Here is a 17,656-nt window from a genome sequence, read left to right as displayed (position 1 = left end):
AGGGATGGGTGGGTGCATATGTGTGCATAAGTGTGGGCTCCAGTGTGTCACAGCACATATGTGGAGGACAAATTTGGGTGTCAGTCTCCACCTTTCGCCATATTCTTGCTCACCACTGGCTGTCCTATGAACTTACAGGGTCTGAACTCAGTCCTCATCCTGTACTTTGCCCAGAGTCATCTCCTTAACCAAGCAGTAGCTTTTCCTAAAACAAAGACAGAACCAAAACCAAACCATGAGAGTTTCCCTCCACATAAGACTGTCACCTTCATCTGGCCCTCCTTAGATGCTACTTCTCATCCAAAGTCCCTGTTCTCTATCTTCTTTCCTTGTTGTCCTTCATTTTCTGCACACCATCCTTACCCACATGGGTGATCTCACCCATTATCAAGACTTTAACCACCAAAGACAAGAATCGTCAAGCCTAAGCCTTTCAACGGAAGCCTTTCCCTGAATTCCAGACCCATATTTCCAAACCTATGGAATCATCAAGGCATCTTTCATTTCATACAGCATCATATAATCTTCTTTCAATACTTGTTTTGGTGTAATTATAAATGAAATCAATGACGTCACTACTCAACAAATTCCCAAGGGACAAATTTGTGCATCTTATATAACTTTATCATTTCCCTATTAACTGACTACTAGATTCTCCAATTTATACCCAAAGTATATCCAACAACTCTCAGCCATATTCTTGTCACCTTCCCTCTGGTCCCTACACTCTCACTCTTTATCTACAAGTCTACTCTCTCATCTCTCTGCTTTTGTAGTAAGCAACACAAATACAGAAGGACCTCCTACACCATGCTTCCTTCATTCCATGGTCCCCTTTGTTCATCACTATCTAATATTGAATGGTTTGCCTTTAAATAAAATTTGTTGAAAGAAAAATCAACTCATATATACTACTATCCCTCTTAAAGAATTGGCTCATCAAAGTTTTCATAATTAAGTCCAAGTTCCTTATCTCAGAAAGAGTAATAATAATACAAGACTGCCAAATTTTCTTATTTGAGACTTTTTTGTTTTATTTTGTTTTGTAGTTTTTGTTTTTTTTTTTTTTTTAGACAGAATCTTTGTTATATAGTCTGGGCTAGTCTTGAACTCCAAGATCTCAGAGCCTCAGAGGGTGTGCATGACCACAGCAGGCTACTAAGGTGATTAACAGTAGCAAAGCTGGGTTCGAATTTAACCCTACGACCCATACTCAGTTTGAACGCCACTTCCCTGACACAACTCACATATTTACATCTCTATCCCAGAAGTCAGGAATAGTGTCTTGTTCTTATTTGTGTCCCGTGGCTGACCCAGAACTTAGTGTGTGCTCATTTTAAAAGGCGGGTGAAGGAGCAAAGAAAGGATGGAAAGAAGTAACTGGGAAAGCAGCGACGGTGCTCGGAAAAGGCCATGTTGCTGTTTCAAATGTTGTGGGAATTGCCACACGGAAACCCCCTTCTCTGTAAAGCAAGGCGACTTCACCAGGGAGCTGGGGACACAACGCTCTTTTCCGGGATGAAAGTCTGTAACTTTCATGAGTCTCCTGAAGCTGCCTGTGAGTCAACCTAAACGTGTCAGAAACATCTCTCCAGAGAAGCCAGTGAGCAGGTGTTACTAGGAGACCAACTTCAGCTCTATCTGAAGGAAGAAACTCATAAGATCCATTAAAAAACAAAACCTTTAAACAAAATGTCAAAAGCTCTCCACCGTGGAAGCAGTCAAGCGGAGGACAGATAAACAAATGAGAAGATAAAAGGAGAAAGGTGTCCCTAGAAAAGCGAGGTAGGAGCTAGGTGTGGTGGCACACGCCTTTAATCCCAACACCGAGGAAGCAGAAGCAGGTGGACCTCTGAGAGCTCAAGGCCAATCTGGTCTACACAGAGTGCAACCTGTGGTGGTTCTCAACCTGTGGGTCACACACAACCCCTTTGGAGGTTGCACAACAGACATTTTCATTACCATTCATAACCAAAATGTAGCTAAAATTATGAAGAAGCAATGAAATAAGTTTATGTCTGGGGGTCATCACAACAGGAGAAACTGTATTAAAGGGTCACAGCATTAGGAAGACTGAAAACTGATGAAGAGCCTCTCTCAAACAAACAAAACAGCATGGTGGGTAAATGTTACCTAAATAAAAAAAATGACAACAAAAACTCAAGCACTCCTCCAGCCTCTAAGATCCCATAACTATATGATGCAGCTTCACTTCGTTTGGATTTGTAGATCTGTGAAGAGACCCCATGACCACAGCAATTCTCATAAAGGGAAACATTTCACTGGGGCTGGCTTACAGTTTCAGAGACTTAGTCCATTATCATCGTGGCAGGACATGGTGGTGTGCAGGCAGACAGGGGGGCTGTAGAAGGAGCTGAGAGTCTTACATCTTGATCCGCGGGCATCAGAAGAAAAAACTACCACACTGAGCTTTGCTTGAGCATATAATAAACCTCAAAGCCTGTCTCCACAGTGATACACTTCCTCCAACAAGGCCACACTTCCTGATAGTGCCACTCCCTCTGGGCTAAGCATTCAGACATATGAGTGCAACCACACTTTCTTTGTTGGGCCACCAACCAGCTCCCAAAAATCATGATACAGAGACATCTTATTAGTTATGAATATTTGGCCTACTTAGGCTCATTTCTGGCTAGCTCTTTTAACTTAAACTGTTTCTACTTATCTGCCTTTTGCCTTGGGGAGTTTTACCTTTTCTTTCTATATGTCCTACTTTCCCTGCTTCTCCCATATCTGGCTGGCTGGTGGCTGCCTGGCTGACTGGCCCTGGGCATGGCCCTCTGTTCTCCCTCATTCTCTCCTCTCTTCTCCTTTTTTTCCTGAGCCTGAATTTCTCCTCCTACTTATTCTCTCTGCCTGCCAGCCCAACTTATCCCTTCTCTGCCTAACTATTGGCCATTTAGCTCTTTATTAGACCAATCAGATACCTTAGACAGGCAAAGTGAAACAGCAACACATCTTCTCATAATCAAACAAATGCAGCATAAACAAATGTAACACATAGTTAGCTATTACATAGTTAAATATCGCACAGCACATGAGTTTATGGGGGCCACGCCTATTCAAGCCACCACACAGCCCATAATAAATTTGTGTTTTGTTCCTACAACTATAAACTCAGAATAGTTGCACAAACAAACGGGACTTACTGCAATATTCATGTACAAGTGCATGCATGTGTTACCATGTCTATTCTCTCCTTCCCTCTCTTCCTGTCAGTCCCCTTTCTGGTCCCTAATAGTCCCTCTTATACTTTCAGGTTAGGGCATTTTCCTGCAGATATGAGAACACATTGTACTTGCCTTTCTGCATCCAACTAATTTCATTTAACACAATTGTCCCCTTTCCCCCATTTTCCATGAATGGCTGCATTTCATTGTAATTTCTCGTGACAGTGCTATCTTATACTCCAACTGTACCCTGATTGACCCCATGTCATGCTTTGCTGTAGATAATCCTTTGTTACGCTGTGAAGATTTGTCACTCTGATCAGTTTAATTAAAAGCTGATTGGCCAGTAGCCAGGCTAGAAGTATAGGTGGACAACCAAACTAAGGACACTGGGAAGAAAGAGGGTGGAGCCATAGAAGTCACCAGCCAGAGAGGGAAGCAAGCCATTGCAGAGAGGTCAATGCCATGAGTTTCCAGGCAACACACAGATGAATATAAATTAAGTTGTAAGAGTTAGTAATAAGCCTGAGCTATTGGTTGAGCATTTACAACTAATATTAAGCCTCTGTGTGGTAATTTGGGAGTGGGTTGCTGGGACAGGAAAACTCCACCTACAATATTTTAGCAAGAGTTAGTTTCCATTTACATTTCTGTCTATTGAAGTTTTGGCTTTAAAGCACAAAGTTTAGAACTAATTGTTTTATAGACCAGATGCAGCCAATTTACTGTGATAGGTAGAACTTTTTCCCCTTAAAGACAGATACTTAGCCCATAATCATTGGTGACATAACAAAAACTCCCAATTTATGTTTATAATCTTCACATTTTGCTTCATAATATACAGCATTGTTTACCAGTAACTTCTGCTCATATGTATTCCATTATTTGCCTCTTCAGCAGTCAGCAGAGTCTAGCAGCACAGTCCTAAGATCCTGCTCTTTAGGAGACTGAGGCAGGAGAATAATAAGTTCAAGACCTGCATGGACTCAGCCAGAGTCTGTCTTAAGATAAAAAGGGAAAGGGTGGTGTTTGGTGGGGGGAGGAGGTTAAAACATTCCTTAGCAAGTGCAAGGCAGCTTTGGGTCAGTTGGGAGGAGGAGAGGAGAGGAGGGAGGAGGAAAAGAGGAGGAAGGAGAAGGGAATGGAAGGGAAAAGGGATTATGGAGAAAAGTGGGAGAAGGGAGAAGGAGGGGAGAAAGCAAGAGAGAGATGGAGAGGTGAGGAGAAACGCTAGTAGCAATACATTTTAAAGGGGTGGATTCAAGTGACTATGTGAGAAAATAATGTGAATAGTTCCTGTACATTTCTACATATTCTAATACTGCTACATTTTTGCCTAAAGAGACGACAAATATCTGTAGGGAGCAGCTTTCAGAGTTAAGAACGAAATAAATAATCTTTGTTGTTTAGCACACCGTATTTTCCTGGAAGAGATGAAAATCTTTCCTTTTGGGTTTCACACAGGCAGCCCTTCATGATGATCTCTCCTGGAGGGTAAGCCAGCACGAGACGTGATGTGGGGAGCCAGTGTAGATTTCTTCCAATTCTTAAGTCTTTTCCTTCTTTAGAAATATTTTATCAGGTTAGAGAGTTGGCTCAGCAGTTAAGAGCACTGTCTGCTCTCCCCGGGGACCCAGGTTCAATTCCTAACACCCACATGGCAGCTCACAAGTGTCTATAACTCCATTTCCAGGGCATCCGACACCCTCACACAGACATACATGCAGGCAAAACACCAATAAAATAAATAATTAAAAATAGTTTTTTATCAATAAAATATAAATATTATATTGATTTATGATTATCATATATCTTTGTCACTGTGATAATTTGATACAAAGGTCAAATATGGTAATTATCATTTGATCGCCTCAAACACGTATCATTTCTTCTAGTTGAGATGTCTCCTCTCTCCTAGTGTTTTACAAAACATATGATAATAGCACTTGAGACGCTGATGCAGAAGAACCATGAATTTGAGGTCTATCTGGGCTAAATAATGAGATCTTGACTCAAAATAAAAGTATAGGTTGTAAAGCATAGTCACTTTACTGTTCTGCAGAATATTAGAAAATTAATTCTTCCTATGCCACTGCATTTAGTAGCCATTGCCTAGGCTCCCTCAAGACCTCTCTGCACTTTCCCTTCCTGCATTGTTTTTATTTGCAGATCAAAGAAAAATCCTAATTCTGAAGGTATAAACTGGCAACCTCTTCTGACCAATACTTGCTGCCACCTGCTGGCCAAAGCATAAAACTGCAAAGAATGGCTAAATGGTCAAAAGTGGGTATCGTGAATTCTGCTGTATCATTTATGTGTAGCTGAGAAGACTTAATTCAACAAAACTGAGCCTTTAAAAAATATTGTCTACCCCACATTTAAAGATAGCCTTTCTTGATTATCATAGAAAGGAAAAAGTGCGTAGTTGATTGGCATCTGCCCAGGGAATAAATACTTTTCTTGAGCACCTTCTCCTTTATTTCAAGATCCCCTCTCACCTCCAAAACTGCAAAGTCAGAGACACTGTTTCTCAATTATGATGATGCTGTTTTCTGAGATGTTGTCTCAAGGAAAAGTGCTTCTTTTTGATGGGCTATTGAAAATTGGAGGGTTGGTGAGGACTACAGGACATAGACTTAACTTTTTTTTTTTTTTTTTTTTTTTTTTTTTTTAAGATGCAAGTGTTAAATCAGGCCGTGGTGGCACACGCTTTTAATCCCAGCACTCGGGAGACAGAGGTAGGCAGAACTCTGTGAGTCTGAGGCCAGCCCGGTCTACAAGAGCTAGTTCCAGAACAGGCCTCAAAGCTACAGAGAAACCCTGTCTCGAAAAACCGGAGATGATACACTAAGGAAATCACTCCCGCAAACCCCCAACGCAATCCTGCTTTGGCCTTTGTCTTCTGCTCCAAGGACAGACATGGAGGGTGGCAAGAGTTTGGGCAGCTCTCTTGGGTCCTGAGCTTGTGTGAAGATGAAGGCACGGGGCACAACTGATGAAGAAAGATCAAAACAAATACACACACACACACAAAAATAAACTAATACACTTGCTCTACTTAACAGAAATATAGAGCCATCTTAATTGAGCCAGTTATTCCTATTTTCTCTTTAAAACACCAAATTCAGTCTCAACCGGCACACCTTTAACAACTCTGGAACAGTGAAAGACTGAAAGGGTTGTATACAACAAGGAAAATGGAGACTAGGGCCAGCAAGATCCCTCAGCAGGCAAATTCCCTTGCTCCCTAGCCCGACAATCTGTGTTTATTTCCTAAGACCCACAAAGTAGAAAAAAAAATAACCGACTCCATGAAATAAATTCATCTTTTGGTTTTAAATTCTGCCTCATGAAAATTCCTAGGACATAGGCAGAACGTCCTATGTTCCTCTGAGAAACAGGCTCTCCGGGTAACCAGGCCTTAAATTACCAGATGACTACAGGCAGAACAAATGATCCCTGTCATGTAATATGGGTCCACTCCCTAATCCAGATAAGGAGTGACTTCTACCGCATAGCATAGGTATGTAGTCCCTGTTGTCACAGCACTGTCCTGGAGCACAGGCTGCACATTAAATGCCCTCCTGCACCTAACTTTGTTGTACACGGCTGATACTAACCCAGAACCCCACCATATTGCTGTCAGCATCAACAAACATCTCCTGTCTTAAGGGAGGGCAGTCTCCTAAACCAATGATGGCTCCATCCAACATGAAGTAGTCAGAGCTTTTCAATGTCTAACCCCTAGACCCTAACCCTTAGACCACCAGTTCTTTTCTATAAATGAAAAGGCTGGAGATGGAAATGTCATGCCACATAGCAGGGAACCTGGGCCCTGCTAGAAACACACTCTCCAAGAAACTGAGCCCTATATGGCCAGCTAACCATAGGGGGAACAAGTGATCCCGTCATGTAATGTGGATCACATAATAACTAGGCTCTATGCCGTTACCCAGCCAGTGACCCCTGTCACATGGTATAATAAGTCAGGGGTACCCCACACTCCTACCTCTGTCATACAGCACAAACCACCTATTGACCAGGCTCTCTCTGTCTCCTCCTAAGGAACCTTAGAAGAAGACAGCTTGTTTTGTATTGTGGGACTGATGTGATATCAGACTTCCCTATCATGTGATGTTGACATTAATAAACCTCTTGCCCAGAGGACAAATTCAACTCAAGCCTCTCTCCCAACCCTCTTCTCTTCTCCCACCCTAAATTTTAGGAAAATTGGGTTTGACTGAGAATCACCTTGCTAGTCGGAATGAGTCAGACTCAGAAAGACAAATTCTGAATGTTTTCACTCAAATGTGAAATGTGATATTGACGACAGCAACAAAAGACACAAAGGTACATGGGAGACCTTTGTAAAGAGCATGAGGACCAGATGAAAGAGGAGCAGGGTGGTGGGTGGTGGCTCACAACTTTAGTCCCAGCACTCAGGAGGCAAAGGCAGGCACATCTGTGAGTTTGAGGCCAGCCTGGTCTACACAGATAGTTCCAGGGCTACACAAAGAAACACTGTCTCAGACAGAGAAAGAAAGAGAGACAGAGACAGAGATACAGAGAGATTCAGACAGAAAATCCCAGTCCTGTGTGACTCTGGACAAGCCCTTAATATTTCAGCTTTATCTGAGGCCATTAGGTTGACTCGGAAACCTCAATGAAATCCCATCTTGTGAAAAATTATATGAAAATTGATGTGGGAAGTCCTTCTGTATATGTGTAGCTTTTATTGGTTAAGGAATAAAGAAACTTCCTTGGCCTGTGATAGGGCAGAGTAAAGCTAGGCAGGAAACTAAACAGAATGCTGGAAGAAAGTTGGTTGAATTAGTGAGACACCATGCACCTGCCCACAGGAGACAGACACACTGGAACCTTGCTAGTAAACCACAGTCAGGTGATGATACAAGATTAATAGAAATGGGTTAATTTAAGATACAAGAGTTAGCCAGAAACACAGTTAAGCTATTTCCCAAACAGTATTATAATTAATACAGATTTTCTATGTGATTATTCCAGGAGTCTGAGTGGCCGGGAAAATGAACAAACAGCCTCCCCCAACAGAAAATAGTTGATATAATTGATATATGAAAATAAAATCTCACTGTCAACAGTGTAAAATGGAAGATGGGCTATTTGGAAGACAGAAGGAACCAGCAGGAAACAGATAAGGCCAGAGACATCAATGGGGTGGATATAATCAGAGTATTACATCTCATGGATGTGTACAAATCTGATCATGAAACCCATATTATATATAATGCAACTGATTGTTTTTTTTTTAATTTGAGCTAAAATCTTACCATGTAACTCAGGCTGGCCTCAAATACATGAACCTCCTGCCTCAGCTCTCAAGCACCAGAATTACAGGCATGTGCCAGCATGCTAAATATGAGGGGAAAAAAAGGAGGAAGAAAAGAGAAGAAAATAAATGAAAAGCAGGTGATGCAAGCAAAGACAAGATAGAACAGGCTGGGAGGGCTAAGATGGAGAGGAGAGAACACGGGGCCCATGGGAATGTTCCGTTTGCAGCATCCTTGTGCTCTGTTTCATCAAGGATTTACTTGGAAGAAAATGTAAGGGGTGATTCCCATACACAGAAGTTGTGTGACTTTTCCTAGAGAGCTAACAACAAATGTTTACTTACCCCCCCCCCCAACAAGCCACTGATAACAGGCCAAAGACACAATTCCACCCAAGTACAGCTTAGTGAGTTAATTGAAGTTAATTTCAAAAGTGTGGGATGAGAGGGCTAATTATAGGATCTTGGGTGAATCACCAACGGCATCACCAAAAAGTTCACACCAGTAGGAATGGCAGCTTATGAAAACTGCATCCATGGAGCTCCCTACCCACGTTGCAGGCAGGTAGGCCAGCAGGATAGTCTTCTCCCTGTAGAAACCGTTACTGCTTTTATAACAATGTGGATTTTGTACATTATAGAAACTTTCTGAGTCTTTTAAGCTTCAGAGTTTTTTTTTTCTTTGTGAGTTTTATGAACATCCCCACCCCCCATTCCCAGAGAAGGGGATGTTTTAATTCAGAAGAAATAACTACTCTTGCATTCATTGTATGCCTTTTTCACAAGGTACCCTTGTTCTTGGAGTGGGTGATGCAAGCGTCCAGTTATTTTCCTTCATCTATACCTGAGCATTCGACTCCAGTACCTAAAAAGTCACTTATTCCCAGAAGCTTGGGTAGATATGAGTCTCTACAGTAATTACTGCCCATTGCAAAAAAAACAAAAATAAACCCCAAACAAGTTTCCCTCCATGGCTTAGACTGACAGCAACACTCTCCTAGAGGTTTAAACATAAATACTTTAGAAGGCAGTTTGACAGCCACATCACTTTGAAACAATAGCAGTTGCTACCTTGCTGGCATCTATGATCTATTTAGTCACAGAATTTTGCCCTGTTTGCAGTACCAGTTGTGATTTTCCATCCGTGGCACAGACCTTGAGTGCAGTCAGCAAGCAGTTAGCTGCATCCACAAGTGTTATGCCTCCTTTGCCCCAGCGGCCCATCTTCCCTGGTGGGCTGGCACTGTGGCATGCAAGGTCCATAGCCAAGCAGGACTTGTAGGGATAATTCTCTCCCAAGAAGCCTGCATGGCACCTCTTGGCATTATGAAAGCACATCAGAGGGGATGGAGCTTCCAGCTCAGTCCCGGCTTGATTTCTTCATGCTCTATGACCAAAGTATGGTGATGTTTTTGACAAAAGAGACTCACTATCTTGTTCTGGCAAACAAGCATTTGTTATATCTTCAAGGGCCTCACTGACCTCCTAGGGAGGGAGCCCACCACCATCACTGAGATTTTCATTCAATAACCTTGTGTCTCTTGGAGTGCATGTTTCATGCTTATAGGCTACATTCATTAAAACTCTTTAGCTTCTGGTTTACTGTTATTTCAAATGTTTTTCCAAGTCTGTAAGACATTCAATGTTTAATATTTGTATTATATCACAAAAATCTTTTAGTTTTAAACAAAGGCTGGCCAGCATCTCTGAAGACCCACCATTGCAAATCAGTTGCTCTTAAATGGCTAAGAGATACTAATAATAAAATAAAATATATAAATAAATAAGGAAGGAAAACGAAATGCTAAGAGGATGAATACAACATGGAACCAATCACCACATGTATCAACTGCTTAATCATTTATCGCTTCTGTGAATTGCTGCTCAGGTTCTAAAGCTTTCCAGAAGCTAACCGAGCATTTGGGGTTTAGTTAATTCTCCCCCAAGGAACTTCAGCTCAAAGACCTGCTTGTAAGTATTACCTTTATCTCACCTGCCTCTGGCTTGCTTTAACTTTTCACAAACCTTCGTTACATTCCAATATAAATTGTTTAGAGTCACTAAAGTCTCTCCTACCTCATAAAAATCACGTCCCACCATGGAGCTCAGCAAAAGCTACTAAATCCAGTCCTTAGATCTCTACTGGGTTAGCCTCTTCCTTAATTATCCTATCTGATCCAAGGAACAAAGAACTGGGCATCAAACACAGCCTCTATCATGTCCAGTTTGGCCAATAACTCCTGACCTTCCTCTATCGCCTTCCAGACCCTGACATTCACAGAGGTGCCAGACGGTGGTCACCAAGTGTCCCCAATGAAATCATGAACCAGTTCATCAGAGACCAATTTCTTTTCTGTCATCTCAGGCTATGCAGCCTTTATCTCATGAGAAATGGATAGTTTTGCTCAGTTTTTCTACTTCCTTCCCATCTACTCCTATTACTTAGAGCCTCACAAGCCAGGATATCTCTGTCGTTATTTGTATAAAAGTCTTTCCCAATTCAAGCTGCTGAAGGACAGACCATTCCCTGATTACTAAGTTTTCCTGCATCGCTGTTATTGAGGCCCCATGTGCCTGGTGAATCACAGCTATTTCTCTTTTTCCCTACTAAAGTTTGGGGATGAGGACTATCTTCTATCACTTCTACCATGTTCTCATCCTCCTCTTTACTTCTGTCCACAGGTTCCAAGTTTTTGGATCCCGGGAGGAAATTTTTAGCACACGAATTTAGTATAATTTGTACTCTTTCCTTGAATCCTGCCAAAGATAAGAACTGATAAGCCAGTCCCTCCACCTCCACCTTCTCCCTTTTCCCCACTTTCGCCGTGAAATCAGATGCTACAGCAGTAGATAGCACTTTCATGTCCCTTTCCTATAGTACTTCTCTTCTGCGGGTAAATTCTTTCTGGGAAGATAACCAGGTCTCAGCTGCGTTATCTTATCATCCACAACAAAGGCCACACACAAGTGATATGCACACAATCTCATACCTGCCACTTCCAGGGACTTCCGTATATTCTCTAGTCCATCAAAGATTTGGTTCTATTCCACACTGGGTGGTAGACCTCACTCACTAAGGAGGCATGCTGTGAGAAAGATGCCTAGCCTGTGGTTTACTATGAGAATACTACACTCCCAAATGGTCTGGCCCTGGTCACACATCCTAGCACCCCTTCCAAGGAGCATGCAATCAACACTATAGCAAGAAGGCATATCATTCCATAGCCATATGTGGAAACATACCTATATTGGGACAGCCTCCTGAGCCCTTCGCCTTCACACAAATCAACCTCATTTGTATAAAGCAGCACCCACTGTAGGGACCATGCAAGTATTACTCCCCAGTTCACCCTTGGTTTCCTCAGTTCCTGTTCAGGTACCAACTACTTGACTTTTCAGGGGAAAGGGGCGAACTAATGTCTATTCACCCCATATAGGATACCAACAACAAAGCAAAGAAACGATTCTACCCAAGTATAACTTAGTGAATCAGTGAATTTTATTGGGGGCTATTCACAGGTGAAGCCTGAGTGAGAGATTAGTTACATGAGCACGCATGATTCAAAGGCAAAGACATCATCGTTTTAGTTATTTTTCTATTGCTGTGCCAAGATACCACGACCAAGGCAGCTGATAAAAGAAATAGTTAACTGAGCTTCTAAGTTCAGAGGTGAGTCCTTGGCCATGATGGCAGGAAGCATGGCAGCAGGCAGGCAGGCATGGTGCTGGAGCAGTAGCTGGGAGCTTAAATGTTGAGACAACAACCTTAAGGCAGAGAAGGATTGGGGGCACTAACTCGGATGGCACGGGCTTTTGAAACCTCAAAGTCCATCCCCAGTGACATACCTTGTCCAGCAAGATCATACCTTTTAATCCTTCCCAAATAGTTCCATTAACTGGGGACTAAGAATTTTACTGTAAGAAACTATGGGAGTCATGCTCTTTCAAACCACCACACAGCACCAAAAACTCATGCCAGTGCGAGTGACAACTTAACTATGTAACCTCTTCTGACAGTCCACAGGCTCAAGGCCTGACAGCAAAAGAGCCTCAAAGAGCAGATGGTTGATAAACAAAATCCCTGGTTGAACAAAACTGACAGCCAGATCTCTAAAGCAAGGAAACAGCACTTGTAGCAGGCCAAGACCATTGTGGCAACTGGGAACAAACAGAAACTTCCTTACTAATTCCCCTATCTCTGCACGAAGATGTGTAGATCTGACTGTGAACTTTTGACAGCTTATTTGGCAGGCTCGTAGTTCTTCCTCTCCTTCACAAGATTTGATAGCTCTTTGGCCCTATTTTTCTCACCTTATTTACTGCATTCAGTTAATTAGAACCCAACTGACTGATACCTTATACATTTGGACACTTTGTGGTTTTAGAGACAGAAGCACCAAGAACTTGAAGGAAGAGAAGACAAGGAAGCCTTCAGAGTCCAGCTCCTGGGGGCTCTGACCACAGATGATCTTTCTCTTTCCAGAGGATGAAACTGGAAGATTAAAGACCACCTCAGGAGTTGCTGATGATGGCTCCTCTGAGCCTTCCTCACTCTTGAGGCTTCTGCCTTGGGCAGAGAGTTTACTTAGGCCAGCTCCCTGGACTCCACCTATGACTGCAAGCAAGGGAAATCCCCTCAGCATTTGGGGTCACTCCAAGTCTTTCAGGCCTGTGCATCAGCAGGAAGGTCCAGCCTCTGATGGACCGAACCTCAAACCGCCATACAAAGGCATACTTATTGATTCTTACAGAACGATGCTTTTCCAGTGAACTATTTCTTCATACCAAGTTCCCTAACCTAATCTTTATGTCTCTCTAAAGGAAAGTGTCATGACCCCCGCTTCTTTAGTCCTTACTCTGTACCTTTGCAGTACCCAATAATCTAAGACCTCCAGGTATACCAGAAGCATCCTGTGACCAAAGTCATAGAAAGGCTGTAACACCCCCTCAGCAAAACAATTCTATGAATCCTGGGAAACAATCTCTGTTTTCCACAATGATTCTTCAAGGTCAAAGTACTTCTGGGAAAAAGCTATTCGCTCTACTGTTTACCCTAGCCATAGTGACTCTGCTAGATTCCTGCAACACACGGCTATTCCAGGCTTTCAGAACTGCAGCTTCGGGTTTTGAGACTTGCTCTCAAGATCTACAAAATCTCACTTCCCACAGTTTTAGCAATTCTCAAAGCTGTAATTGCTATCTGCCGACTTCCCTCTGCTACCCAGGGTTCAACCCCATTTCATTTAAATCCTGCCCAGCAATCTGTTGTTTTAGTAAGTGGAAAGTCTGAACTTTTCCCATTTTACAACTGGACCTGAGTTCCCGTTAGCACATAGGCCTGAGTCAGTACCTCGAAACAGTGACCAAAAAGGACCATTCCTGTAATCTCCCTAAAACATACCCTGCCTTGCCAAATGGTAAAACTACAACCACAGGCAATTAAAACTGTAACTACAGCCTGCTTAACCCATTGTGTCTGAGATGACCTAACTGTTCCTAAAAATTCTCTAGCTGAACTTAAAAGGGATCTGCAAGTTCTTTTCGGGGTCACCACTTTGTACAAATGGTGACCCCACGTGCTGGAATAACAGCTCTTTGTCTTTACATAGTATTTGAGTCTGGAGGCCTCCTTCAGTGATTCTCAAACCCTTACATAAACTTGCTAATACTGAGCTGACAGCAAACTACCCCACCCACCATGAAGTCTTCCCGGCCTGCCCACTTTGTTCCTGAAAGAGGGTGGGAAAATAACTTGATGGAAGACAAGAGATGATCTCTACAAATCTCTTCGATAAGAGACTCTCTCTTTAGGAGGGGATGTTTCAATTTAATAGAAATAGTTACATAACAGGGGCAATATTTAAAAATTTCCTTCATCAGGTGATGAAAGGAGACAGAGACAGAGATCCACATTGGAGCACCAGACAGAAATCTCAAGGTCCAAATCAGGAGCAGAAGGAGAGAGAGCACAAGCAAGGAACTCAGGACCACGAGGGGTGCACCCACACACTGAGACAATGGGGATGTTTTATCGGGAACTCACCAAGGCCAGCTGGCCTGGGTCTGAAAAAGCCTGGGGTAAAACCGGTCTCGCTGAACATAGTGGAAAATGACGACTACTGAGAACTCAAGAACAATGGCAATGGGTTTTTGATCCTACTGCACGTACTGGCTTTGTGGGAGCCTAGGCAGTTTGGATGCTCACCTTACTAGACCTGGATGGAGGTGGGTGTTCCTTGGACTTCCCACAGGGCAGGGAACCCTGATTGCTCTTTGGGCTGACGAGGGAGGGGGACTTAACCGGGGGAGGGGGAGGAAAATGGGAGGCGGTGGCAGAGAAGAGACAGACATCTTTAATAAATAAATAAATTAAAACAAACAAAATTTCCTTACAGGTACCATAGATCCTGTTAGTTCATGCCTTAGTTATTTTTCTACTGCTATGCTAAGATAACTTGACCAAAGAAGCTCATAGAAGAGTTTATTGGGGCTTACAGTTTCAGAAGGTGAGTCATGACCATCACAGCAGGGAGCGTGGTAGAAGGAAGGCAGACGTGGCACTGGAGCAGTAGCTGAGAGCTCACATCTGACCCACCAGCAGGAGTCAGAGAAAGCTAACTGAGAATGGCACGGCCTTTTAAAGCCCCCAATGACACACCTCCTCCATCCAACTGTGCCTCCTAATCCTTCCCAAACAATTCCACCAACTGGGAACCAAGTATTTACATATATGAGCCCATGGAGAATTTAGCGTTCAGTATTCCCTGAGTTTCTGGTTACTGTCCTGTGTGTCTGTGATTCCTTCTTATCTGTTTCTCTTACCTAACATTTCTGATCCTCACGTCCCTACCCCAGAACGTACAAACCTGCTGTGGCTAGGATAGTAACAAAAGTCATCCCAAAAGGTGGTTCCTGACATATGTCAACCCAACATGGCACTGGTGACATTCTGTCATTCATAAATTTCTTTCTATTTTCTACCTTTTGCTGGTTTGTTTTATGATAGTTATTTCTATTTCCTTCATGAGTCATAAGGAACTATTCTTACTTTGTTTCAAGTTCTTGAATCAGATATAGAGCCAAGTTTAATTGCTAGGATTAGTTACCGTGAACAAGCCAAATTAAGGAGTAGGTTCAATATGTTCTGCCCTTTTGTGTAAAAAGAATAACGGTTATGAGTGAATAAATAAGGATTAGTCTAAATATTGTATTTGGAGGGCCAGGTGTTTAAGGCAGAGAGATACCAATAATATGAAGCAACCAGGGACAAATGAGAGGTCTTTTCTCTAGGAAAATACCTCCTGTAGTTCCCCCAAGACCTTCCAAATCTCTGACACATCCCTCACCTCCCATCATGATGACTGACGTGCAGCCTCCGGCTTGCCTTATAATGCTCTCAGCTGCTCTGCCTCCTCACCTTCCTAATGATTCTCCTAGCAAGAAGAAATATGATTGACTTTCATTCATTTTGAGTCCAGAGCTCACAGAAGTAGCATGTATTTCTAGCCAAGGTAGTCTTCCCCCACCATATGGGTGTTAATTACAGACTCATGTTAGCTGATTGATTTAAAGTGAGGGCAATTGAATACAACCATGGTTGTCTGCCGGTCCTAGGCAATGCCTTTTAATTGCCTGCATAAATGTGTTTAATGGCCTCTTTAATGCAGAAAATGAAGCTTTAAAGTAGATCATTTGGGAAATTAGAGATTTAAAGATTGAGGTGGAAATTATGATTGAGCTCAACAGTGATTAAGAACCTGGTTTCCTGAATAGTATTAAAACAGAACAATTAAAACAATCTGTATATTAAATTATATATATATTTATTATTGAGTTAGGGGTCCCGTAAAACAGATTAAATAAATTCAGTTAAATAGTGTTTATTTACAACTGCGTCCAAACATTTTTCCAAATTCACAGGATGAAATCTTTAAATGAAATTCCCAAGGGAGAAAACATTGAGATAGGTTAAGGTACATTAAAATAACTATGACAGCATATTTTCATCAATATTGTTTCCTTTATGAATCATTGAGTAGAACAGTGCTTCAGAAGCCCCATGGATCTGTCTTGCTCCAACAGTGTTTGGACAGGACAGACCCAAGGGACAGTTAACCTCTTTGTTAGCTTCCAGTCACCTTCCAGTCTCCCCAGTTACAGCCTCTGGGACCATCTTCTCACCACCGTCAGCTCCTAGGATCAGTCACACCGACCCTTTGTGGTTAGTGCCATACTGAGGATCAGCTGTGACCTGCCAGATTCATCAGAACTATTCCACCGAAATGGATACTGCCGTGAACTCTGCCTGGTCAACTCGGACTTGTGTGCCTCCTACACCCACCTCTCCCCGGGCTACTATTTTGATCAGGAGGATGTGACTCAATCTACTATTTTGATCGGGATGATGTGGCTCTGGTGGGTGTAGACAACTTCTGCAAATTGGCCAAGGAGAGGTGTGAGGGCTCAAGTTGCAGACAGATGGGCAGGGTCATGACCTCTTCTAGCATGTGCAGAGGTCATATCAAGATGGGTGGGGTAAGACCCAGGAGGCCATGGAAGCTGCCTTGGCCCTGGAGAAGAACTTAAACCAGGCCCCCTTGGGTCTTCATTCCCTGGGTTCTGCAGGCATAGGGCATCATCTTTGTGACTTCCTGGAAAACCACTTCCTGAATGAGGAGGGAAAGCTCATCAAGAAGACGAGCAACCACCTGACAACCTCCGTAGGCTGGCTGGGCCACAGCCAATGCAGACTGGCCTACCCTAACCATCTCTGGGCATAGAGCATCTCTTTGAGAGAGGTGGGCCCACTCTCAAGTACATTGAGGAGGCTTCGCCTTCAAAGGGGCTCCCTCCTCTGCTCTGCACCAGCCGGCCTCAGGACCTTCACCTGACCTTCTCAAGCCACTAGGCAGCTTTGGAACACCTTGAAGACCCTACCAAGTCTTGGACCAAGTAAAGTTAAAGCTTTTAATAAATAAATAATTTTTTAAAAAGCACACCTAGAAGTGTATTTACACTAAAAAAAAAAAAAAAGAGGGAGGCGATGGCACAGTGAGGAAAGGCACTTGCTGTGCAAGTCTGACAGCCCGGGTTTGATCCTTGGAACCCATGTAAAGGTAGAAAGAGAGAACTACCTCCACAAGGTTGTCCTCTGATCTAC

At 42.8% G+C, this 17,656-nt stretch overlaps 1 pseudogene; it reads left to right on the top strand.

Moving 5' to 3' along the window:
* LOC126512460 (ferritin light chain 1-like) overlaps positions 1-17,404 on the top strand; it is a 76,060-nt pseudogene extending 58,656 nt beyond the window's left edge.
* Positions 17,405-17,656: the final 252 nt, after the last annotated feature.

Source organism: Alexandromys fortis, unplaced genomic scaffold (assembly GCF_014885135.2).
Source record: "Alexandromys fortis isolate MF-2015 unplaced genomic scaffold, M_Fortis_MF-2015_v1.1 scaffold_10, whole genome shotgun sequence".
Lineage (NCBI taxonomy): Eukaryota > Metazoa > Chordata > Mammalia > Rodentia > Cricetidae > Alexandromys > Alexandromys fortis.
The sequence above is the reverse complement of the archived record's forward strand: the minus strand, read 5'-3'. Positions and strand labels throughout refer to the sequence as shown.